Source organism: Carassius carassius, chromosome 50 (assembly GCF_963082965.1).
Source record: "Carassius carassius chromosome 50, fCarCar2.1, whole genome shotgun sequence".
In the NCBI taxonomy this organism is placed as follows: Eukaryota; Metazoa; Chordata; class Actinopteri; order Cypriniformes; family Cyprinidae; genus Carassius; species Carassius carassius.
In genome coordinates this window covers 13,904,071-13,930,733 of record NC_081804.1, presented here as the reverse complement: position 1 = coordinate 13,930,733, position 26,663 = coordinate 13,904,071, and the positions used below count along the sequence as shown (strand labels likewise).

The 26,663-nt window shown below is 39.9% G+C and overlaps 1 pseudogene; it reads right to left on the bottom strand.

Moving 5' to 3' along the window:
• Window positions 1-13,506: 13,506 nt before the first annotated feature.
• LOC132133496 (ubiquitin-like protein 7) lies at window positions 13,507-25,537 on the bottom strand (annotated as a pseudogene).
• Between the last annotated feature and the right edge of the window lie 1,126 nt (window positions 25,538-26,663).

Below are 26,663 nucleotides of genomic sequence, written 5' to 3'. Positions count from 1 at the left end.
CTGTATACTGTATATTGTTCTTATACTCTGCTATATATGATTAAAATAATTATATAATGTTTATCATAGTAATTATTTAAATGTATTAAATGTAATTAAAAAATTTTATATTTGATATAAGAAACATAACGTAAAATTATTTATTTATAACGTTTCCTGCCTGGTTTGATTAAAAATATTCTATAATATTTATCATATTATAAAAATTTTATGTATTAAATAATTTTACATTGGATCAAATACAAAATATTTAAATGTAAATATTTTAAAATTATCAACATTTAAAATGACCTAATACAAAAATAACTTCTTAGTAAAATAAATAAAAATATTTATTAAATGTTTTATATAATTAAAATAATGTTATATGATATTTATCATATTAATTATCAAAATGCATTATATTTTAAAATGTTATAGTTAATATAATACAAAAGATCATTTCCGAATAAAATAAAAAATTATCGATTGTTTTTCCGCCTGCCATTTTAAATGATATACTTCATGTACTACAAACTTATTTTTTCATATTAAAATGTTATATTTGACACAATACAAAATATAAAATTTATTTATTTTTTGTTTTGTTTTTTGTTTATTTTCAATTCAAATTTATTTGGACAGCACTTTTTACCATACATTAATGTTTCATTAATGTTTCTATAATATTTAGTAGTAGCTTATCAGTGTACATATTGCAGAAATGTACAGAAAAATCTATTAAAGACAATCAAACAGACTATGAACACTATTAACAGCAATTATTATATGATGCAATCAAACTTATAGCAAAATTAGTTAGTTCTGTTTGTTGATTCAGGGTTAGCATCATCTGAGGTCCTCTAAGGGGGTGACAACATCTCTTCTCAGGTGTTCTGGATCCAGACTGGAGCTTGTGTAAATCCTAAAATTACCATGGGATGTCAATAATACTGCAAATTTGATCAGATATAACTGCAGTACAAGATTTTTTTTTTTTTTTTTTTTTTAGAAATCTCTTTATTGGAGGATTTTATTTTAACCCAAGGTCCGATTGGTCCTGGGTTAAAGTTAAGCTCTCATTTGGAATACGGTACCAAATATTGCAATATTGCATGACTTTGGATAAAGTTTGAAAAACAGATGACCAGTATTGATTTAAACGGGGCACAACCAAAAAGTGTGTGTTAAATCAGCTGGAGAGAGGGAACTCCCATCTGTTCCTGGAATATATATGCTGACCTGTCCATACTGAAATGAGCTCTATGCACTACTTTAAACTGAATGAGCCCCAAGCGTGCACAGGATGAGGATGAGTTAATCCTTTGTAGTGCATCCTCTCAGTGTCTGTCTGACAACTCAACAATCAACTCGCCTTCCCAACCGTTCTTAATTTCTGAAAAGTCCTGATTTTCAAGAGACATTAGTTGAGAATATAACCGTTATATCAGTCCTTTTTTTGGACAGATGAGGGTAATTTCCTCCCATGCTGCCTCAATAGGGAGGACCAGGAAGGAAAGGAACAGTGCTTTAACACAGTGGCGTATTTGGAGATATCTAAAAAAGTTATTGTGTGAAAGATCATATTTCTGGCATATATTATGAAAACTATCGAACCTTCTTTACAGCACAAGCCACTGAGTGAAGTTTAAGTCAAGAGAGGAGGCTGGAAATAAATGATTCTTACAAATAGGGCCTAGGGGGGAAGGAGAGATGAATTTGTAATGATTTCGGAACTAGGCCCAGATTTTAAGAGTGGACAGTACTATGGGATTAGAGGTAACCCTGGACCACTTTGTGGGCAGGCAGGAGTACAACAAAGTGTGGAGGGATGACGAGTGGCAAGAGTGAGCCTCAAGCATACACCAGTCGGTGTCTGGCACATGGAGCCAGAATAAAATTTTCTGCAGGTTAGCTGTCCAATAGTAGTGAATGAAAGCTAGTCTCCCCACATCGCGACCCCTCTGAAGTAAGCCTTTGTTAACTCTTGGAACTTTATTCTTCCAAATGAAGGAGGTAATGAATGTATTAACTGATTGAAAAAATTATTTTGTCAAGAATAACGGTAGACAAATACAGATACTTTGAGAGTATGTTCATCTTCACCGATTGTAGCCTCCCTGCAATAGTCAGAGGCAGACTGCTCCACCTTTGAAAGTCAGCTTTCATTTGGTTAACTAGAGGTGTAAAATTAGCCCCCAGAAGAGAGGTGAAGGAACGTGTAATGTTTATTCCAAGATATTTGAAACCAGAGTGTGTTAAGTGGAAGGGGACTGCTTCTTGTTTAATTTGCATTGCGAATCATTAGTGGGGATGCATTCACTTTTATGATAATTAAGTTTGTAGCCAGAAAAAGTGATATAATACTTTTTCTGTAGTATTAGTGATATAATTACGGGGACACTGGTTTCTAGATTGCTTATATAGATCAAGACATCGTCTGCATACAGAGAGACGCGATGTTCCCATGCCTTAATTTTTTGAGGACGAAGTAGTTTGTGTGAGGGTTGGGGGCAAGTTACTGTTTCCCAATGATTCGTTAAATAGTTATAGCATAATAGGTGCAAGTAAAAAATTCGGGGGGGGGGGGGGGGGGGGGACTGTCAGGTCCTGGAGATTTCCCAGTTGGCATGTCTCCGATGGCTGCAGTGATCTCTAACTGTGTAAGAGGTCGGTCTAACTCGTCCCTGTCTCCAGGCTCAATAGTAGGTAATTCTAAATTATCTAAGAAACTTTTCATATTCGTAACATCTGATGGGAATTCAGACATGTAAAGTGTAGAGTAAAATGTAGCAAAAGTATTATTGATTTCCTTTGGGTTGGTGACTATATTTTGATCCTGATCTCTCACTTGGGGTATGAGCCGTGAAGCAGCCTGACGTTTCAGCTGGTGAGCCAGCAATCGACTAGCTTTTTCAGCATACTCATAGTAAGTGCTCCGGGTCCGCAATAATAAGTATTCAGCTTGGTTGGTAGATAGAAGAATAAGCTTAGACTGTAAAGCTATCTGTTCTTTATATAATTCTGGGGAGGGGCTTTCAGAATATTTGTGGTCTAACTTAAAAACTGAATCCGTCAGGTCTTCTATTTGTTTGTGGCGCTCCTTATTGACATGTGCTACATAGGAGATAATTTGTCCTCTTAAGTACGCTTTTAAGGTTTCCCAAAGTAGGGAATATGATATACCTTTGTTCTTTTTTACTTCCAGAAAAGTATCTTTATTAGTAGACACGTGTTCGTAAAATTTCTCATTTGAAAGCAGCAGGGAATTAAGTCCAAGACAGGATTAAGTACAAGATGGGGAAGTTGTGGCTTAGTGGTTAGAGAGTTTGACTCCTAACCCTAGGGTTGTGGGTTCGAGTCTCAGGCCGCCAATACCATGACTGAGGTGCTCTTGAGCAAGGCACAGAACCCCAAACTGCTCCCCGGGCGCTGCAGCATAAATTGCTGCCCACTGCTCCGGGTGTGTGTTCACGGTTTGTGTGTGTTCACTGCTGTATGTGTGCACTTTGGATGGGATAAATGCAGAGCACGAATTCTGAGTATGGGTCACCATACTTGGCTGAATGTCACCTTCAGTGACACGTCTTCATGTTCAAGATTATGAGATGCATTATTTGATTGCTTGGCAAAAGAGATGTGGTTTTAATCTAGATTTAAACAGAGAGAGTGTGTCTGAACCCCGAACATTATCAGGAAGACTATTCCCATTTGGGAGCCAAATGCAAAAAAGCTCTACCTCCTTTAGTAGACTTTGCTATCCTAGGAACTACCAAAAGTCCTGCGTTTTGTGACCTTAGGGAGTGTGATGGATTGTAGCGTGGTAGAAGACGGTACGCAGGAGCTGAATCATTAAGGGCCTTATAAGTAAGTAATAATGCTTTGTAAATGATATGGAACTTAATAGGTAGCCAGTGCAGAGACTGTAAAATTGGGGTAATATGATCATATTTTCTTGACCTGGTAAGGACTCTAGCCGCTGCATTTTGGACTACCTGTAGCTTGTTTATTGAAGATGCAGGACAACCACCTAGCAGTGCATTACAATAGTCCCGTCTAGAGGTCATGAATGCATGAACTAGCTCTTCTGCATCAGAAACAGGTAACATGTTTCATAGCTAGGCAATGTTTCTAAGATGGAAGGATGCGGGTTCTCTTACGAGAGTTCTCTCGTACTGCGTCTTAGCTAAGACACTACGGGAAAAGTCTCTTTTCACGAAATACTGAAGCAAAAAATTATCCTTAATATTGAATTTTTGTAAAGTGCATTTGCAGCAGCACACAGCCGTAGGCGAGACGGCTCGCTCGCTCATTGGCTGCTCTGCGGCAACTGCACAGCCTATCGAGCGCAGGCTTCGCGCCCTTCATGCCACTTCCCGCGGAAACGGGTGTGGCCCAACCCTATAAAGGAGCTCGAAAAGGCTGACTCACCTGATTTTTCATCTCTTCAGCGAAGCTCACGCGTCGTTGGATCACGAAGGAAGCAAGCGCCGTCTGATAAGCATCTCAGCGGGACGAGCCACTTCTGAAGCTGCTGGCCTTCGCCGCCTTCCACTGCCGTTCCTGCTGCGCTCTCCGGCGCCTATATCCTTTTATATCCTTGTGTGTGTTCGCCCTGCGACGCACACTCGTAAAAGAGCTGTGTCTTTTTAAAGATGCCCTCGTGCGGCTCGTGCAGAGCCCCGCTCAGCGAAGGAGACCGTCACGTCATCTGTGTCTCCTGTCTGGGTGAGGATCATGCAGCGCTCGCGCTCGCTGACGGCGGCTGCCCTCACTGAGAGCTACTGCCGATGGTGACTCTGAGGACTTGCCTGGCATTCTTCTCCGAGCCTGCATCCTCCGCTGAAAAAAGCGTAAAAAGCGCCGCTCCCAGCGTTTACCGGAACCGCCTCCAGCTCAACCGAGCTCGCAGGTTCTCCCCGCTTCACCGGCCTCCCCTGCATCGCTTCCCGATGGTCAGCGCCCGCTGTCTGCTGCCGCGTCCTCTGAGGAAGTGGATCTCAGGGCCGCGTTGGAGGAAGAGGACACATGCTCTCTGCTAGCTTCGGGCAGTGAGGGTTGGGCGAGCTCCGCGGATCTCGCGCCTTCTGCTCAGAGGCCCAGCGGACGGGCTGATATCGAGAAAGAGCTGATGCGAGTGCTCACGCTGGCCGCGGCGAGCCTCGGCCTTGAGTGGTCTGCACCAGCGCCCCCCTCTCATTCCCGGCTGGATGGTAGTTTCCTTTCGGATGAGCGTACTCAAAGGCCGCCTCATTTCTTCCTGAGCTTCACGAAGAGGTGGCAAAGGCTTGGAATGCTCCATATTCAGCGTGAACTCGTTCGTCTGTCTCACTAGCATTCTCCGCACTGGATGATGCTAAAAACAGGAACTACCAGTCACTTCTGCCGGTGGAACAGGCGATAGTGACGCACCTTTGCCCGCCCTCTGCTGGACGGCGGACGAAAGCAGTGTTGCCATCTAAAGCCACCATCTAAAGATGGTGTCGACGGACGCCTCCACTTCGGGATGGGGAGCGCTGCTCGAGGGCAGACCGTCCTTTGGCCTGTAGTCAGAACGGGGAAAGCTCCAACGTATCAACTGTCTGGAAATGCTGGCAGTGGAGAACGCGCTGATGCGCTTTTGTCCCCGAATCAGGGGACACCACGTCTTAGTCCGTTCGGACAACATGTCTGTGGTGTCCTACATAAATCGGCAGGGCAGTCTCGGGTCCCGAAACCTGTACAGGTTGGCGGAACGCCTCCTGGTTTGGGCTCAGCGCAACTTGTGCTCGCTGAGGGCAGTTCATGTGCCTGGGCTACAGAATCTGGGTCCAGACAGGCTGTCCAGAAACAACATTCCCACGGGCGAATGGTCTCTACACCCGCAAACAGTCCGGCTTTTGTGGGAGAGATTTGGCAGGGCGGAGGTGGACCTCTTCGCGTCCCACGAAAATGCTCACTGCCCAGTGTTCTTTTCCAAGAACGAAAGCGCGCTGTCACGGAGATGGTTGTGCTGCCCGCTTTATGCCTTCCCCCCCCCGTCTCCCTCCTTCCGCAGGTGATAGAACGGGTGAGAGAAAAGGGATGTTCAATACTGCTTGTAGCACCATTTTGGAAGAACCAACCATGGTTCCCAGATTTGATGCAGTTAGCAGACACTGCCTCGTGGCCAGTGCCGTTGAGGAGGGATCTCCTCTCGCAGGCCGGGGGCTCGATTTGGCACCCTCAACCGGAGTTGTGGTCCCTCCATGTGTGGGCGCTCAACAGTTACCCGCTGATCTCTCAGTGGGAGTGCTAAATACCATCACTCAGGCTAGAGCTCCGTCGACACGACGGCTGTACGCCTCGAAGTGGTCGGTGTTCTCCAGCTGGTGCACAGCTCGGGGATGTTCACCCCTTAGTTGTGAGGTGACGGAGGTTCTCTCCTTCCTACAGGAGCTGTTGGATAAGGGCAGAGCCCCATCCACGCTCAAAGTTTATGTGGCGGCTATCGCAGCGTTTTCTGAGACAGCGCTCGGTCAGTCAACGGGAAGGAACGATTTGGTCATCCGCTTCCTTAGAGGAGCTAGGAGGCTGAATCCTCCCAGACCTCCGTCAGTCCCTGTTTGGGACCTCGCGACGGTTTTGGAGGCCATGAAGGGTTCCCCTTTCCTCAAACCTAGGCACGGTTATGTGCCGAAATCCCTCAACACGCCGTTTCGGGCTCAGGTTATTGCCCTGTCTGCCCTGTCGGTGTCAGGAGAGGATGGAGACTCAAGTCTTCTTTGCCCTGTTAGGGCTTTAAGAGCTTATGTGTCTCGCTCCGCTGTCTTTAGACAGACTGAGCAGCTGTTTGTCTCGTTCAGTGGACGTTCCAAAGGAATGGCTGTTTCGAGACAGAGTATATCCAGGTGGATAGTTGTCGCCATAGCGTTAGCTTACACTTCCAGGGGCCTTCAGTGCCCACTGGGCGTCGGAGCACACTCCACAAGAGGCGTCGCCTCGTCGTGGGCGTGGTCTACGGGGATCTCCTTGCAGGATATATGTATGGCGGCAGGTTTGGCCTCGCTGTCTACATTTATCAGGTTCTATAACCTGGAGGTTCCCGCCTTGCAAGCAAGGCTGCTGTCGGTATAGTCGAATCAGGGCCCTGATTGGAACTCTGTGGTCGCGAGCGTTATGCGCTGCCGACTGTTATATGGGCAATATTGCTTAAGACCCGCATTGCCACATTGGTCAGGCCTTGCCTCGACTGTGTGATGTCTTATTGCCGCATCTACGGATGCTGCTAGATATGGGACGGAGGGTCCCCCCCCCCCTTCCTGTCCTGGACTCTCTGTGAATCCCTCGGGTGACTGTGCACTGTAAGTCCTGGGCGTTGCTTCCAGGTTTATTGGTGTGTGATCCCTGCGCGCACGGCGCTTTACATGGGGTTCCCGTAGCGTCTTAGCTAAGACGCAGTATGAGAGAACTCTCGTGAGAGAACGTACTCGGTTATTAACGTAACCTCGGTTCTCTCTAGAAGAGGGAACGAGTACTGCATTCTCTGCCGTGCGTAGGATTCACTCTGGTTCGCTTCGGCAATGAAATAAATCAGGTGAGTCAGCCTTTTCGAGCTCCTTTGTAGGGTTGGGCCACACCCGTTTCGGCGGGAAGTGGCATGAAGGGCGCGAAGCGCCCTTATTGGTCTGATGTTGCATCAGCCTGCACTCGATAGGCTGTGCAGTTGCCGCAGAGCAGCCAATGAGCGAGCGAGCCGTCTCGCCTATGGCTGTGTGCTGCTGCAAATGCCCTTTACAAAAATTCAAAATTAAGGATAATTTTTTGCTTCAGTATTTCGTGAAAAGAGATTTTTTCCCGTAGCGTCTTAGCTAAGACGCAGTACTCGTTCCCTCTTCTAGAGAGAACCAGGGTTACGTCAGTAGCCGAGTACGTTTTGTAACATGGGAAATATGGATTTCAAAAGACAAGTTGCTGTCTAATATAACACCCAGATTTTTGACTGTAGAGGAAGTAACAGTACATCCATCTAGTTGCAAACTGTAATCTACGATATTATGTGTACTGTTTTTTGGTCCAATAAGTAATATCTCTTTCTTATATGAATTTAATAGGAGAAAATTATTGGTCATCCAATCTTTTACATTTTTAACACACTATGTTAGCTTAGATAATTTAGAAGCTTCATCTGGTCTCGTTGAGATATATAGCTGAGTATCATCAGCATTACAGTGGAAATTAATCCCATATTTTCTAATAATATTACCTAATAATATTAAGGGGCAACATGTAAATTGAAAATAGCAGAGGACCTAGGACATATCCTTGTTGCACTCCATATTTTACTGGTGATAAATGAGATGACTCCCCATTTAAATAAACAAAGTTGTAGCGATCGGACAGATAGGATCTAAACCATCTTAGAACCTGCCCTTAAATACCTGTATAGTTTTGTAGAGTGTGTCATGAGCTATGGTGTCGAATGCAGCACTAAGATCAAGTAAAACTAGCAATTTAGAGGACAATGCAGCCTTGGTCTGATGCAAGAAGCAAGTAATTTGTAATTTTAACAAGTACAGTTTCTGTTAAAATTTATGTTCTACAATTTTTCTGTTAATAGACTGGGGCTAGTTGTCACACTTTTTTACACAAGTGATTTTCTCTGGTTATATTTATATTTTAAAACCAATTTCTGTATAAACCATAAAATCTTGACTGCATAAGCCACTGAATTAAATTTAAACAGTAACATTTATGAAAGTTATGAAATACAACATCTTATGCATAAATGTAAAACTGTTATATACAAATATTGTAATTCTGTATAAATGTATAACATTTAAAACGTGGAAATCAGATGCAATATGTATGAAAAAAAAAGAGGCGAGTCCTGGGAACTATTGATGTTGTTGTTGTTGTTGTTTTCTGTTCAGTTAATATGTGAATGTTTTCCTTTGTGGAATCTCAAATATTTTCTGGAAGAACAGTACAAAAGCACATCAGTCATTATGAGATGTATCACTTCTGATTTCAGCCTCATTCTGCACATTGACAAACGAGACAAATGTTATCATCACTGTTTGGCGTCAACATCAATGGCTACACATAGTGAAATGGCTAATGCGGTGGCTCCAGATTTGCTCATGTAAGATGCTCTGGCAGGCTGTCTGGAGCTGGCATCAGCATCACACATCAGTCTTTGATCCCCGTCGCAGCGGGAGTTTGTGACAGTTTTTTGGTATCAAAAGAAGTAAACACAGAACTTATCAATTGAAGCTAGACAAAAATGAAATAAATAAAAACACATAAACATTTCACTGACAGCCCTGATAGACAGCACACTTTCTGGCTGGAAAGGACCATTGGCATCTGTGCATAAGTGGGATTCAGGGCCAGTGAACCACTAAATTACTCAACATGTCTTTAATTACTGGAATGCTCATGAGCGACAACATAATTAAGCTCAGAAACTGATGGGTAGGCTAGTGATTGTCATATTTAATTGCAGCATCATACTTTAATTTTATACATCAATGCTCTTTGTAAATAATAATTCTTCAATAAGTTCTTTCAATCTGAAGATAAATTATACTTTAATTTCATGATTAGAAGATAATTTTCTCTAACATCCCAAGGCTTGCATCACCTTAAGTCCAATATCTGTACGTAAAAAAGAAAAAAAAAAACATGCAATTTACATTAGGATTTATTTTTTTATACTTTGATTTTGATTGATATTATATCAAATAATAAATTATAACTATTTAATATATATCAATATCTACAATTAAAAAAAGTATAATTTGTTTTTATTAATTCATTATTAATATAATAATCATTAAAAATTTAATATTATCATCATTGCCGAATATATTTTAATTACTAATAACTATTTAAATATTCATTAATAATGTATTCATTATAAAAAATTTAAACAATTAATACTTAATAATTATATTTAATACTATTAATCTATTCAGTATTATTTTAAAAGGTCATAATGAAGATAAATTAGTCTTGCTATTATAAATACAGTATTGAAGCGTGTAACTTCTCTGCTGTTGTCATAGAGATGCTCCTCAAGAAAAGCCAGAGTTTTCTGCCAGGACTCGACTCTGAAGAACCGTCTCTCCACTACAATACAAAACAGAGTCATTTCAACTTCCTGAAATACAGCACACATGCCAACAACAGCACATTCATCTATCCGTCTATGTATATGACATCTCACTTACCATTTAAAAGCATATTGGTGGGGAAAATAAAAAGAAAATAATAGATAAATCTTAGTCTAGCCTTTATATTAATAGTGGGAAATACGGGTCAGCCTAGGATGTTTTTCTTGAATTTGTGAAATTGTTTGTCATTTAGGGTCATGAACACGCCTGCAATGTTTTGACATAAAAAAAAAATCACTGAATCGGATGTGAGGGCTGTCAGGAGGCTCAATAAAGTGACCCGTTCCAGGATACCCTCTTCATCAACATCTTCATCTTCCGAGCAGGAAATGAGATTGGCTAAATCTCTGGCCTGAGATTAAATTAAAGTGCTGAAGATGAACATTTTAATGTATTAAACCGATCGACTCACATCCGCTGCAGACTCTGAAGCAATTAATAATACAGAGCATTTGATTTCACCCATCTAGTAAAAACAAAACCTACCATATGAATTGCAAGCACATGACTCTTTATAGTGCAAAGCTGAATTGTATGCACCAATTACACATAAATGTATCATTTTCATAACTTTTTTTTGGAAAGGTCATTTGGTATTGGCAGCAACAGATCCCGCCAAATTATTCTCATGTTTTCATCCTAGCGGGATTTGTCTACATTCCTTGGTATTCACAGAATGACGGACATTATTAGTATATAGATTGTACTGTATAATGTAATGTGTTTTAATCATGCCTGTTATGGGAAAACAGTGTTTCTCACTCTTGCAGTGCTGCAGACATCAGCCAAAGATGTGATTCCCACTGACACAAACCACACAGCTGGGCTGGAAAGTTGCCATCAAAGAGCAGAAAAAGACATTGCATCACTGAATCTGCATCAAATCTCCACTGTACTGATGCAAATGAGAAGGTATGACATATTTACTTCTACAGTTTCTGAGTATGCTGTCAAACCCAGCGTTACAGAGACACTGAATGACATCCCCATCACTGCCACTCTGTCAGGACGAACTGTGGGGTGTTTTTGTAGAAATGTTAATGCATATATGTGTTGTGCTGTAAATACTTTCAAGGTACTGTACATTATGTATATACCAGTGTTGTAGTCGAGACCAGCTCATTCGAGTCCGAGTCCAGATCAAGATCAGAGAGGGTCTAGTCCGAGTCAAGACCGAGACCAGAGAAGGTTGAGTTTGAGTCAAGGCCAAGACCAGAGAGGGTTGAGTTCAAGTCAAGACCGAGACCAGAGAGGGTTGAGTTTGAGTCAAGACCGAGACCAGAGAGGGTTGAGTTTGAGTCAAGACCGAGACCAGAGAGGGTTGAGTTTGAGTCAAGACCGAGACCAGAGAGGGTCGAGTTTGAGTCAAGACCGAGACCAGAGAGGGTCGAGTTTGAGTCAAGACCAAGACCAGAGAGGGTTGAGTCCGAGTCAAGACAGAGACCAGAGAGGGTTGAGTTTGAGTCAAGACCGAGACCAGAGAGGGTCGAGTTTGAGTCAAGACAGAGACCAGAGAGGGTCGAGTTTGAGTCAAGACCGAGACCAGAGAGGGTTGAGTCCGAGTCAAGACAGAGACCAGAGAGGGTTGAGTTTGAGTCAAGACCGAGACCGAGACCAGAGAGGGTTGAGTTCAAGTCAAGACCGAGACCAGAGAGGGTTGAGTTCAAGTCAAGACCGAGACCAGAGAGGGTCGAGTTTGAGTCAAGACCGAGACCAGAGAGGGTCGAGTTTGAGTCAAGACCGAGACCAGAGAGGGTCGAGTCCGAGTCAAGACCGAGACCAGAGAGGGTCAAATCCGAGTCAAGACCGAGACCAGAGAGGGTCGAGTCCGAGTCAAGACCGAGACCAGAGAGGGTCGAGTTTGAGTCAAGACCGAGACCAGAGAGGGTCGAGTCCGAGTCAAGACCGAGACCAGAGAGGGTCGAGTCCGAGTCAAGACCGAGACCAGAGAGGGTCGAGTCCGAGTCAAGACCGAGACCAGAGAGGGTCGAGTCCGAGTCAAGACCGAGACCAGAGAGGGTCGAATCCGAGTCAAGACCGAGACCAGAGAGGGTCGAGTCCGAGTCAAGACCGAGACCAGAGAGGGTCGAGTCCGAGTCAAGACCGAGACCAGAGAGGGTCGAGTCCGAGTCAAGACCGAGACCAGAGAGGGTCGAGTCCGAGTCAAGACCGAGACCAGAGAGGGTTGAGTTCGAGTCAAGACCGAGACCAGAGAGGGTCGAGTCCGAGTCAACACCGAGACCAGAGAGGGTTGAGTTCGAGTCAAGACCGAGACCAGAGAGGGATGAGTTCGAGTCAAGACCAAGACCAGAGAGGGTCGAGTTTGAGTCAAGACCGAGACCAGAGAGGGTCGAGTCCGAGTCAAGACCGAGACCAGAGAGGGTTGAGTCTGAGTCGAGACCGAGACCAGAGAGGGTTGAGTTCGAGTCAAGACCGAGACCAGAGAGGGTTGAGTCCGAGTCAAGACCGACACCAGAGATTGTTGAGTTCAAGTCAAGACCGAGACCAGAGAGATTGGGTCCGAGACAAGACCTCAGTAACATACAGTAATTATCATGAAATATTTTGATTGGGACTCGAGTGGACTCGGGAATAAGTCTGATTCCATCGCCAGTTTTTCAAATGACTTCATGATCACAGACGTTAGAGCCAGAGGCCTGTAGTTATTTAGTCCTTTAATTTTGGATTTAGTCCAGTGCATGAAGAGCAAATTTAGAATCAGCAGGCAAGTGTTTCACTTCTACTTTTTCATCAACCAAGCAACTTGAAGGATGAACAGAAAGTTATCAGGCCATGTTATACCACAAAAATGGACACTGGAATCACTAGAAAAGGTCTAAATGACAAATTGTGGCAAAGGCTTTTATAAGATGTTTGACCTGGTCATTGTCCTATAGAGTGGTGGCTCACACAGACAGCTCATTTGGACATGAAGTTCATGAATAAACAACCCCATAAAAACATAACAGGTTATTGATACTGATGGAAAAAAAGGCACATATAGATAGTTTGTTGTTTACCAATTAATTATTTAGCCTACTATTGTTTATACACAAAGCAAATAAACTGCAATCAAATCTTGCAGTAAATACAAACTATCACTGCTTGTTTCCAAGAATATAGAAAGTATAGTAATATATACATTTTAGTTAAAGAAAATCAAACTTTAGGTGTTTGGATATTTATTTTGCTGAAGTTGATTTATGCACTAACTTCCATTTGAAATGCTGTCACCTTCACCGTAACGAAGTCTATTGTTTCACTGGAAGATCAAGCTAGAGTGTGACATTCTAATTAAAAATCAGGAGGTCAAAAATTAATTAAATATAACAATCATGGATGAATCATTAAGATGCATTTGGAAAACAGACAGGGGGATCTTCCACTTCATGCCAAGTTTAATCCTTGCACACAACTACAGAGCAACAAAATTTATGGTTTTTAAGAAAGATTTTATATCCATGACAAAATAAAACTTAACAATGATTGTCTGAACATCAAACTTTACGGAGCTGAACATTGTATATTTACACAGCAGAAGTAATATATTTTAAAGTGGGCCCTAAACAGCTGATACCACTGCATTTAGTGTACATATCTAAAAAATAAAAGACAAATATACATTTAAAAATAACTCAAATAGGTAGTTCAAGTATTGAATATGTAGTGGTAAATCAAATGCCTTGGTTGTAACATCACAATAACGCTTTACTTCAGAGAAGTGATTCATGGTGCGCCTCCGGCGAATATGAGTTCCAGGGCCGCTTGAATGTCTCCGCCAGTGGCCTGCAGGGCTCTCAGGATGAGCTCCTCATCACGGATGCCCATGTCCCGCAGCTGCTGGAGCTGCGACTGCCATTGATTCTACACATTATCAAACAGAGTCACTCCAGAATCAGTAATGCCACTTTAACAAAGAAAATTATATTGTGATCAGACTTTGCTGCATATAAAAAGGAACAGGATGCATGAAATCAAGCTGTGCTACCTGTCATAGGAAGAATGCACGCATTTTCTGCGACATCTCTATTTGAGATGTTTGAAGGGCTGCTGACGGAAACTATAAAGATGATTCTGTTTGTCGGGTGGTTACTCACATGCAGGCTGGACATGCTGGACACCTGCAGGGCCTGCTGCAGTGCCTGGTTAAACAGGTCATTGGTTATAGGAGTGCCTGCAGGGACTGGGGACACAACTGAAGAGGGAGCCTGTCTCAAACATATTCGTTTTTTAAATTAGTGTATGCAAATCGAAAAAATTATTACAATTTAACTGATGTTTAAATTCCAGCTGATAACAATTATTATTATTAATTTATTTATTAATTATAATCTGTTAACTAGTTCTGAATTTAATGGGTCACAACATAATTTTCAACTAAAAACTGAAAACTCTGTATGAGTTTGGATGTTTAACAAGACAACAGTGTTTTAGGGGGCTGAAAAATGGAAACTTTTAAAAACGTGTTTCAAAGTGCAAGTTTTTGAAAATGATACCATTACCATCCCAGTATAAACTACAAAACCATGTGATGTCACGCACTTGTGTATTAAATGTGACCCTGGACCACAAAACCAGCCATAAGTTGCTGGGGTATATTTGTAGCAATAACCAAAAATACATTGTATGGGTCAGAATTATTGATTTTTCTTCTACGCCAAAAATAATTTGGATATTAAGTAAAGATCATGTTCCATGAAGATATTTTGTAAATTTTCTAATGTAAATATATTAAAAATTAATTTTTGTTTAGTAATATGCTTTTCTAAGAACTTCATTTGGATAACTTCAAAGGGGATATTCTCAATATTTAGATTTTTTTGCACCTTCAGATTCCAGATTTTCAAATAGTTGTATCTCGGCCAAATATTGTCCAATACATTGATGCTAATAAACCATACATCAATGGAAAGCTGATTTATTCAGCTTTCAGATGATGCATAAATCTCAGTTTCAAAAATTAACACTTATGACAGGTAGTGTGTCTTTGCAAAGTGACATCGTCATCTACTGGCCTGGCATGAATAATACAATATTTTAGTCATTTTTGCAGATCCGTGTAAACGGGGTCTGCATGCGAAACTTTTCCAAAAACACAAAGGAAAAAAATTCTGTTTTCAGTACATTGTTGTCATGTAAATGTACCCTAAATGTTTATGCTGCTTTGATTAAATAAAAAATCTGTGATTTAGAAATGCTACAAGTGAATAGGCATCACAAGATTATGAAACATAGTACAAAAAAGTTATATTTACTTTGAGCTCTGCTAAATATTACATGTACAGGAAGAATTTTTAAATTCATGGTTTTAAAATTTAACTTAATTTTGGGGTCAGAAAGATAAAGGAAATTAATACTTTTATTTATTAAAGATGCATGAAATTGATTAAAAAAAAGTGACAGTAAAGACATTTATAATGCTACAAAAGATATGGGGGGGATTAATCATGATATTCACAAAAATCTAAAACAGCACAACTATTTTCAGCATTTATAATAATACATATTTATTGAGCAGCAAATCAGCATATCAGAATGATTTCAATGAAGGATCATGTGACACTGAAGCTGAATTCAGCTTTGATCACAGGAATAAATGACATTTTAAAATATATTCAAACAGAAAACACTTATTGTAAATTTTTCATAATATTTTACAATATTACTGTTTTTACTGTATTTTTGATCCAATGAATGAAGCCTTGGTGAGCAGAGGAGACTTCAAAAACATAAATACAATTATTTTACACCAAACGTTTGAATGGTTGTATACAATATAACATTTGCCACACCTGCTGATGGCCAGTGAATTGAGAACATTTACCGTCCATAAATAGTTTTTACAACCATGAAATGTAATCTTTTAAATTTGATAAAGTACAAACATTGATAATCTATATATAGATATAGACAGATATATATATATACTTATATATATCTTGTACATTGATACTCTGGGTGGACACAGTCATGTGCAGTGTACTCTGCTGAAGTGTCCTGTACCTGGTTTCCTGTAGTTGGTGTAGCAGCGCTGCTCTCAGGGGTGCTGGCGAGGGCCAGAGCGGTGGCCAGCTCACTTTGAGTGATGGGTCTGGGGCCCACAGCGCCGTTATAGCCGAGCGAAGCTGGCCTCATGCCGGCCAAACCACTAGCAATAGTGGACGGCCCACCGCGATTCCCCTACAGATGATAAACTGACTTAGGATCCAATACTGTTAATGCACTATTCCTAATAAAGAACAGTAAATCATCACAAACCGACTGGAAGTCCTCCTCATCATCAGACATGCCTTCAAAGAGGAAACCTCCTGGAAAAAAAAAGGTTATGCATGAAAACTAGTATGGATCACTAAAAATAACCCATCACATTATGTAAATGGTTTGCAATTTTTCACTTAAATTGTGTTTAAATGGACACCCACCTGGCATGTCACTGTAAGAGCTAGAAGACACATTTCTAGAGGAGCCGGCGCTCTGTTGGGGCGGCACGCTGCCAGCCACCGAGTGCAGCACCAGGATGATGGCATTTACCAGCGCCGGGTGGGAATTGGCCAATCTGGTGAGACAGTTAAGCTCAGGGTATCATTTGCTTTAATCCAAAGTGCACCATGTGATTCAAATGTCACATTTGGAGGCAATTAAACCTCGGATTCAATGGAAGTCAAAACAATATTGCATTCACAACACAACACTCGTTTTAAAAATGATGATTAATTATTATAAAGAAATACAGTACCAGACAAACGTGACTGCTCATTATTAAAGGTGCCATAGAATTGATACCATATTTTAAATTATTCTCTGATGTCCCAAGAGAGTGTGTGTGAAGTTTTATCTCAAAATACCCCACAGGTTATCTTTTATAACTTGTTGAAATTGCCACTTTTGGGTATGAGCCAAAACGCGCTGTATTTTGTGCTTGTCCCCTTTAAATGAAAATGAGCTGAAGCTCCCGCCTCACTTCTCAGACGAGTGTGGAGCTTCAAGAGCTCATGCTCGCAGGCATACCACCGATGTTACGATTTAACTGTTGGTGACAGTGTTACTGACCTCACATTGCTTCCCAACGCAATTTTTAACTACCACATTCCTGCTCACGATCATTCCTGTAGCAAGTGAAGGCAGCATTAGTGAAAACAGGCAGAGACAATGGTAGCTTTAGCAACATTAGCCTTACAGTGAGCCAAGAAGCTCTTTTGGAAAACAAAATATGATGCATGATGCTTACTTTGTCTGGAGTCTGGATGTTTGCGCAAGAATCGTTGGTATCTATCCCTCTTTCAGAAGCAAATGACCCTCGTTTGTTAGGCATTCGAGTCCGGTATAAAATGTTAGCACAAACGTATAGGACTATTCCATTTTTTTTTTCGAGACATTTCCTTCGAAAATGAAATTTAACCACCGTGTCCTCAGCGGTCTATGGAGACTCCTTTATCCATCAGTGCATCCCAACACATGACACTTTTAATGGCTCTTTGATGCTGACATTGTATCTCCAGCAACTACAGCAAGAGAACAGTAATGGCGGACCGCTGCTTTTCACTCAGGGCTGTGTATATGCTAACAGGGCAGAGAGCGTCACAAATTGGATGGGACTTACACAGACTATGATGTCATAAACGTGAGAAACCTGGAACTGCTCGTGTGGAGAGACTGTTTCTGATTTTTTGGAATTATAAAACAATGAGTGGGTGGATTTTTTCCATTATAGGCTGGTTGTTTTCACACACTGCAGCCACACAACTGTGTTCAATCAATTCTGTGTCACCTTTAAATGATTGAAATTAGACAAATATAAATTCGACCTAAATATAAATGATTAAAATAATGTATTGTATTAGTATTAGTATTATTTCAACATCGATTAATAATAATAACATTAAAACATTAACATAAAAACATCACTATCATTAGAAGTAGTAGCAGTAGTGGTAGTAGTAGTTGCAATATTAATTATAATTACTATTAAATAATATTACTGATTAATTAATAATAACAACATTCATGTATTTATTATTATTATTTTACTGTTATATATTATTATTTTATACTTATTTTTATTATTAAATTACAAAATGTATTTATTTATTATTTATATTAGTTGATAAATTACTGTTATTACATAATTACCAATTAATAATAACATTATTGATTTATTATTATTATTATTATCTTACTATTATTATTTTACATATAACATGCAGCTATTTCTTGTTGTATGTAATGATGCTCACTTACGTGTCAAGCATGTTTGGGTCTGTGAATTGCATGAAGAGGTCTTTGTCTTGAAGAACCCCTAAAAATGTAGACAATAAACATGAGTAAGTTTTCAAAACGCCTTACACACATCACATATCAACTCTGCCTGTAAACATACCTAGAGCCACAGGATCACTGTTCAGCCCAGGTGTTGCCACGATGATCTGGTCGAGGGATTCCTCGTTGTTCAGCATCTTGAACACCTATAATGAGTAAACAGCTACTTGAACATGTTCCCAGGGATCCAGCAGTGAATCTGTATGCTGGTCTAGTCAACCTACCGAGTCTCTGTATGCATTGCTGGTGTGAAGAGCTGCCTGCAAGACACGAAACTCCCTCATAGCTGCAACCTTGTCCACTGGCTCTATAGAAGAACATAGAGGAAGAAATAATGGACTGTATTCAGGGTGCATTTTTGTCTTTTTGGAGCTTTCCAGTGTCCATCTGTACATCATTTCATTTGTATGGAAAAAAGAGCAGCATGAACATTCTGCCTGATGTCTCTTTTTGTGTTCCACTGCAGAATGTAAACACGACTCACCGGGATGGATCTCAGCTTCTGGCCATGACTTTCTCAGGATGTGCACAGTGGATCCCGACTGAATCCCATAGGACTCCAGAGTCAAGTCATCCTTTAACTTTCTGCCACAGTACACTAATTCTGTAATGCATGAAGATAATGGGAAAACTGTTTGCAACCTTGTCAAGATTCCTCAAGGGGTTATTCCTAGATTTTTTTTTTTTTTTTTGAAACATGAAACATGATTTAAAGTGTCTTTTGATTTCATCACTATAGGGACGCATTTATGTTTTAAAAGTCATAGTTCCAGCTTGATGATTTAAATTCTATTATATATTATGTTATATTCTTTTATATATTACAGAAACTTTTTAAACAAATGACAGATACAAAATTTCCACCCCGTTAAGGAAAAAATTATAGTCTAATAGACCTATAATATAAACCTAAGATAATGTGTCCCTTATTTGATATTATATTAGTTATAAATTGTTGATAAAGTAAAAAGAAAAAAAAAACTTTTGAAATGATTTGACTGTTTACTATTTAAACCATAATATTGCATCCTACTAGACTGGTAATGCTTTACTTAAATGTTATATTTAAGCCTAGTAGTGCACCTTATAATGCATTGTATAATCGCATGAATAATTGAATGCACAGTTAGAATATATTTAATACTTATCTATTTATCTTAAAGGTCCCATGACATGTATTATTTCCTTTTCTTTAAATGCTTTTTAATGTTTCCTTAGGTGTACTTATATTGTTAGTATGATTTTTACATTTAAAATTTAGAAATAAAAAGCATTTTTTATATCCTGATATTAGCCCTCTGGCTTGAATGCTCTGTTTGAAGGGGCGTGTCTGCTGTGAGACTCCGAGTAAACCACAGCTGTTGTGATTGACTGACATCTTTGCATTTGAAATGCGTATTACATGTGGAACCCCTCTCAAATATATATATACACATACTACAGCTGTCGAGATTAACGAATCGTGGATTTGTTGATTATATAATTATTTTTTCGATCTTTTCCCATCACATGAAAGGCTGCAGTGATGAGTATTGAATAGACAGAGTCTGTTTATCGCGTGAATGCAGTCATCTCGTCATTATTGCAACACGTTTTCTCTCACAAAATGCTTTCACCACAACTAACAGCAAACACATGAATACAGTAAGAGCTTTGTTGTGCAGCATAACAGCGTCATTCGTTGTAACGGCAGTTTAGGCAAGTGTGCAGATATACTCGCGATGTGTGACAGCTCCGGAAAAAAAGGGAGCGTTCTTTAATCGCTCTCTGTAGTTAAATCACAATTTAAATAACAGATTTGTTTCATGCTACTAAGAGAAACAACGTGAAGTTGATCGTTTAGTCACTGGCTTGATTCACTGATGCATAAACAATATTAAACGATTTAGAAAGAAAGTCTGTGTGAACTTGAATGATTAGCTACACATCAGAAATCACTGATCACAGATCAGGCATTAATGAACACTGTTACTCACTGTTTGTGCCGGTGCTGTCGAATCCATATCATAAAAGTCTGTTTGTAACGCCTGTGCTGACATTGCGACTGAATTATATGTAAATATTTGGGCAGGCAAAGCAGAGAAAGGGGAGGTAACATTTCTCTTTACAACGTCACAAAGAGGAAATTCCAGATCAGCCCGTTTGAGCTTCCATTTTCTCAAAGGCAGAGAAAGATAGCAAAATCTCGATTTACACCGATTAAAATTTATTTAACCTTGGGGACCACATACATGCTAGGGGAAGTCATATTAATGTTAAAAAACCTCAGAAAGTGAAATTTTCATGTCATAGGATCTTTAAGTAACCAACAAAAAACAGATATAGCAGGAAATCTGCAAATTTGATGCATTTTAAATTTGGTAACAATTATTTATGAAAGGTAACCAGTGGCGTAGACAGGGGAGGGGCCATGGGGACTTCCCCCCCGAAAACTAATCGCCCTCCAGTGTTCCAGCACCTTCTATGTGTCTGTCACTCAAAAAAAGTCTTTCAGCTTGCATTTGAATAATACTTACACTAGCTCCGCCCACCATTGTGTGAATCAGCTATTAAAAACTACAAAAGACAACTAAATTTTGTCAGCTTCAGTGGTGAAGATGGTAAAACCTCTGCCATGTTCTTGTTCGTCACATATCAGCTCTGTCATGTTCGGGATTTAATCTGCCTAGTGGCGAACTTTTTTCTCCCTTTTCAAATTACATCAGAAATGCGTTTATTTTCAATGAAAATGAAAGAACTAATCAAAAAGTTGACAATAAAGCATCGGTTAGGGTAGGTGTAAGAGGGCTTTATTTGTTGAGATTTGTACTCGTAGTCCAAAGGTTATGAGTTCGAGTCTCGGGGTGGCAGGGATTGTAGGTGGGGGGTAGTGAATGTACAACGCTCTCTCCCGCCTTCAATTCCACGACTGAGGTTCCTTTGAGCAAGGCACCGAACCCCCAACTGCTCCCTGGGCACCGCAGCATAGGGGTGTAACAGTACATGTATTCGTACCGGACTGTTTCGGTACAGGGCTTTCGGTACGGTGCACGTGTATACCGAATGACCGAATGCAATATTTTGTGTGCGGAACATATACATTTACGTGTTTCCAAACGAACATATTAAGTGGCGGAAGTCTCCGCGTTCAGCGCAAATCCCGCCCCGCAGCTGATTCTAAGGCCAGTGACACACTGGCTGCGTGGCGTGAGTGTGGCGTTTCTGCTGCGTGTCAGATGCGTGACGGCTGCTTCGCGTTTTCTGTGTCTTTACACACCAGAATCGTGCCTGACGCGGCTGGCGCGCTGCTGCTACTGCAGGTGACATAGAGAGAGGTCGCCGACAGACCAGGATCTTGTCTTCACGACAACAATATCTATACTTCATGTTGAGCATAAATATAAAGCCTACTGATAAAGGACACCGTCAACAGTATTGACGGCAAAATAGACTATGTTTGACAGGTGCAATATGCCAGTGTGTTACCGGCCTAAGGTTTTCAAAAGGCATCACGCGAGTGTGAACATCACTACAACTAGGAAAAAAAATGATTGTAATACAAACGCAGCTCCCGTCGGCATTTAAACAGACCTTTGCTCTTAATTCCGATCGGTCCAACGCAATAACAAAATCTGAGCAGGTCTAAAAACTGAAACTGTTGATGCTGCACTTTACACTTTGGAAAAGTTATATATATTTTTTAAATATGAGCAGGCCTACAAGCTGGGCTTGATAATGCTGCACTGTAATCATAGTTATTTATTTATATTTTTCATTATATTTTATTATATGATATTGGTTTGAGACTGAGAGTATTTTATTTAGTGGAGAACTTTACAGCAGTATTTTATTTCTTATTCTTTTTTTTATTTTATATATATTTTATTAAAAAGTATTAAAAAAAAAAAGTATTTAAAAAATTGTTAAAAAAAGTTTATAGTAATAAACAACCTGCAGTTTAATGTTTGCATTTCTTTGCCTTACTGTACCAAAAATGAACCAAACCGTGACTTTAAAACCGAGGTACGTACCGAACCGTGATTTTTGCGTACCATTACCCCCCTACTGCCCACTGCTCTGGGTGTTTGTGTGTTTACGGTGTGTGTGTGTTTGTGCACAGCTCTGAGTGTGTACTTTGGATGGGTTAAATGAAGAGCACAAATTCTGAGTATGGGTCACCATACTTGGCTGTATGTCACGTCAATAAGGTGGCATCCATTTCATATTTTGAGTTAAAATAGTCATACTGTTTTATAATGTACTACAATATTGAGGTGCAGATATTGCCACTATTTGCAATAAGTAGTATAAATACTAGTATAAGTAGTATATACTGTACAGCAGAAAATCCAGTTTGTTTGTGTTTTTTGTTGTTGTTTTTTCCTGATGACACGCAATTAATATTGCAAGCGAGACGGCAAATCAAATCGTACTATGTTTATCTTTATCTAAACTTAAAAAAAAAATTATAAAAACTGCAAGACACAGAAGCAGCGGCGTTGGCAGAGAATCTACGAATATTGTTTGTTTGGATATAAACACGTCGAAATGGACCGTATTCATTAAAAAAGAAATTTGGTGTAGTAGGCCTGCACAAATCACAACCTGAACATGACCACCGCAACCTCAAACTTCATTCACCACATGTAAAATGGTTTCTTATTAATAGCAATATTTTGACCTTAAAATATAGTGTGACCAAATGTACAACATAAGATTGGCCCCTCTGTATAACCGTGGCCCCTCTTGTGCCCCCCAGTTGAAAGAATCCTAGAATTATAACATACCTTATGTTGTTTGTAAAATAAAAAGAAATTCGGAATACCGTATTTTTCGGACTATAAGTTGCACCTGAGTATAAGTCGCATCATTCCAAAAATACGTCATGACGAGGAAAAAAACGCATATAAGTCACACCGGACTATAAATCGCATTTATTTAGAACCAAGAACCAAGAGAAAACATTACCGTCTACAGCCGCGAGAGGGCGCTCTATGTTGCTCTATGTTGCTCAGTGGTAGGCTACAGGAGCAGTGAGCAGCATAGAGTGCCCTCTGGCGGCTGTAGACGGTAATGTTTTCTCTTGGTTCATTTCTCCTGGTTCATGTCAAATTAATTTTGATAAATAAGTCGCACCTGACTATAAGTCGCAGGACCAGCCAAACTATGAAAAAAAGTGCAACTTATAGTCCGGAAAATACGGTAGTTGTAACAAGATTAAAACAAAATGTAAAAAGCTATTCATTAGTGGGGTAAGACCAGTTACAAATAACCTAAATAAGTATCTAATAAATAAGTACTAGTAATTAATAGGACAGTTATTAGTAACTAGTAAATAAGTAGAGCACTGTAACACAATGAACAGATTTTAGCAAAATTGTAATTGGTACTAGTATAATACACTCACACTCACCTAAAGGATTATTAGGAACACCATACTAAAACTGTGTGTGAGCCCCTTTCGCCTTCAGAACTGCCTTAATTCTACGTGGCCTTGATTCAACAAGGTGCTGAAAGCATTCTTTAGAAATGTTGGCCCGTATTGATAGGATAGCATCTTGCAGTTGATGGAGATTTGTGGGATGCACATCCAGGGCACGAAGCTCCCGTTCCACCACATCCCAAAGATGCTCTATTGGGTTGAGATCTGGTGACTGTGGGGGCCATTTTAGTACAGTGAACTCATTGTCATGTTCAAGAAACAATTTGAAATGATTCGAGCTTTGTGACATGGTGCATTATCCGGCTGGAAGTAGCCATCAGAGGATGGGTACACGGTGGTCATAAAGGGATGGACATGGTCAGAAACAATGCTCAGGTAGGCCGTGGCATTTAAACGATGCCCAATTGGCACTAAGGGGCCTAAAGTGTGCCAAGAAAACATCCCCCACACCATTACACCACCAACCTGCACAGTGGTAACAAGGCATGATGGATCCATGTTCTCATTCGGTTTACGCAAAATTCTGACTCTACCATCTGAATGTCTCAACAGAAATCGAGACTCATCAGACCAGGCAACATTTTTCCAGTCTTCAACTGTCCAATTTTGGTGAGCTTGTGCAAACTGTAGCCTCTTTTTCCAATTTGTAGTGGACATGAGTGGTACCCGGTGGGGTCTTCTGCTGTTGTAGCCCATCCGCCTCAAGGTTGTGCGTGTTGTGGCTTCACAAATGCTTTGCTGCATACCTCGGTTGTAACGAGTGGTTATTTCAGTCAAAGTTGCTCTTCTATCAGCTTGAATCAGTCGGCCCATTCTCCTCTGACCTCTAGCATCAACAAGGCATTTTCAACCACAGGACTGCTGCATACTGGATGTTTTCCCTTTTCACATCATTCTTTGTAAACCCTAGAAATGGTTGTGCGTGAATATCCCAGTTACTGAGCAGATTGTTAAATACTCAAACCGGCCCCGTCTGGTACCAACAACCATGCCACGCTCAAAATTGCTTTAATCACCTTTCTTTCCCATTCTGGCATTCAGTTTGGAGTTCAGGAGATTGTCTTGACCAGGACCACACCCCTAAATGCATTGAAGCAACTGCCATGTGATTGGTTGATCAGATGATTGCATTAATGAGAAATTGAACAGGTGTTCCTAATAATCCTTTAGGTGAGTGTATATTAGAACACAAACTAGTATAATGCAATATCGAGTATAATATCTGAACCACAGAATCCCAAAGAAATCAAAGTATACAGTATATTGATATAACAATGGAATACTTACCTTTGATTATGAACTATTAGTAAATAAATAAGTACTGCAGTCTAATCAATAGATATTGAAATTGAAAAGATAGTAATAAATAAATATAATAACTAATAAGCACTAATAAAATAATCATAAAATGATTCATGTTTAAAGGCTCTAATCAGTTTATCAATACTGTAATCATCTGAAATGTGACAGTATTAATCCCACGCTGTCATTATATGTTACCTATGAGCTCAGGATCTGGTATGGCATCTGGGATCTAAGCTGAGACCAGCTGCTTGAGAGTGCAGACCTGATACTCTCCGGGAGGAACATCTCCAGGCTCAGTGTCGGGGAACTGCAGCACGGATTTGGGAAGAGAAGGCTGATCCAGCAGCTTGAGAGACAGACGCCACTCTGAGAACGCCATCGGTCTTATGTCACACTGGAGATTATGTGCTGTCTTTGGTAACGCACAGAAATGACCACTATACCTGTCAATCTTGTAAACGCAATCTGTCTTTGAAATAAATAGTAATAGTATCATGCGGCTGTTTTCATCCGTGGGCCATGACGTCACGCAGGAAAGATTGCAGTTCTGGGAATTGTAGTTTTCTTGATGTGTGTACAGAGTGTAGTAGTCGCTTATGAACAGAGAGGGCAGTGCAGTAATGAAGTGCAGCACAAGCAGAGATTAAATTTTTTTTTTTTAAATAAAGCGGTTTTGGTACAATTAAAAACAAGCCAAAATAGCCAAGTGTGTCTTTTTGACAACAGGGTTATTATTACTGAAAACTGTAAGCATTTTTGTTGCTTGAAATAAAATAAATGTTAACTGTAAAAAATATAAAGCAAGAAACGATTTTTAATTTAGATAGCTGTCAAGGCAGCTTTTCTCATCTCTATTTATTTTAACTTAAAACTAGTTTTTACTGACATAAAAAAAGAAACTAAAATGTATAGATATGTTTATATATATATATGAAACAACTGAAAATATGTCATATTCTAGGTTCTTCAAAGTAGCCACCTTTTGCTTTGATTACTGCTTTGCACACTCTTGGCATTCTCTTGATGAGCTATATATATATATGATATATATATATATCAAATAATACAAAAATAATAAAATGCAAACAATTTACATTTTTAAACAAATTACTAAATATTTGAATTAACATGGTCATTACTTGAAATAAAATAAACATTACCAGCAATTAAAAAGAAATGATATATATATATAAAAGCCCATAAGCATATTTTATTTCAGCTATAGTTTAGAGTAAAATGATAAACACACAACAAGATGACCAAACATGGAAAATATTATTTAATAATAATAATTTCAGTCAAGTTATTTTAAAGCCATTTCACTTATACGTCATATTATGATAATTTAACGAATATGTCACAGCTTTGAGGTGTAGAAGCTGTTTGTGAATGTGTAGCTGCTCTTTGCACAAAGGAACCAAGTTCAAACCAACTAAGCTAGCATTAGCAGTTAGCACTTCTTTTGATCTCAATGATGGTTGCTCCGATATCACATCAATACCCGG